This window comes from Saccopteryx leptura, chromosome 7 (assembly GCF_036850995.1).
Source record: "Saccopteryx leptura isolate mSacLep1 chromosome 7, mSacLep1_pri_phased_curated, whole genome shotgun sequence".
In the NCBI taxonomy this organism is placed as follows: Eukaryota; Metazoa; Chordata; class Mammalia; order Chiroptera; family Emballonuridae; genus Saccopteryx; species Saccopteryx leptura.
In genome coordinates this window covers 79,904,284-79,905,202 of record NC_089509.1, presented here as the reverse complement: position 1 = coordinate 79,905,202, position 919 = coordinate 79,904,284, and the positions used below count along the sequence as shown (strand labels likewise).

Genomic DNA, 919 nt, shown 5'->3' with positions numbered 1-919 from the left:
AAGAGTACAGTGGTTACCAGGGGGAATGGATGTGGGCAAGGGGGAGGGAAGAGGTGATTGGGGAAGAGTATAAGGAGGGACACATACAAGGTGACAGAGGATTATTTGACTTTGGGTGATGGGTATACACCACAATTGGCTGTTCAAATGATGTAGAGTTGTTTACCCAAAATCAATGTATCTTATATTGATCAATTTTACCCTGTTAAATTTAATTTTCTAAATAAATTTTAAAAAAGAAATAATCAATGCACAACTAAACTGAAAACAAGTATAAGTAAATGCCTCTCACACTCCCTTCCTGTCTCTTTGTCTCTCTGTCTCTCTTTCTTGCTCAAGAAAAAAGAAAATTATAAATTTAGCCAATTCTATTTTCATCAGCAAATGATTTTACTGAAGAGAGAGTATTAATAATAAAAGATTAAACAATCATAAAGGAAAAATATTAGGTTAAAAAGAAAGAAACAAACTAGACAATTTTTTTTCTGTTCTAGAAAAATAAAATTATAACTTACCTTCAGTAGAATAACATAGAATACAAAGGATTCAGACACATTTGAAGGCATGTGACCATGGCAATTTTTAAATATTATTTTAATTTTTTTTTCTTTCAAGTGTTGTATCTGTTCAGTCAGTTTAATATTTGATAAAAAAAAATACTACACTTGATCTTAGCCAAAAGGCAGAGAAGCAATCAATAGCAATTTTAAATAAAAAGGGTGTCAGTGCTAGATATCTTCTGGATCCTGAAGTCTGAGCATAGACCACGAGATCGAAAGCATATAAACAATGCAATCAGCCTAAGAAGAAGAATGGGCAAAGCTGATGGGCACAACTAGAACCATATCTTGAGAACAAGACTCCTTAGACACTTCTGGATATAAATGTTGCCAGTTCTTTAATGATAAAGAATAGAAAT

The 919-nt window shown here is 32.3% G+C and overlaps 1 pseudogene; it reads right to left on the bottom strand.

Annotated features, from left to right (window-relative positions):
• Window positions 1–612: 612 nt before the first annotated feature.
• On the bottom strand, window positions 613–695 carry LOC136379157 (U2 spliceosomal RNA; annotated as a pseudogene).
• Between the last annotated feature and the right edge of the window lie 224 nt (window positions 696–919).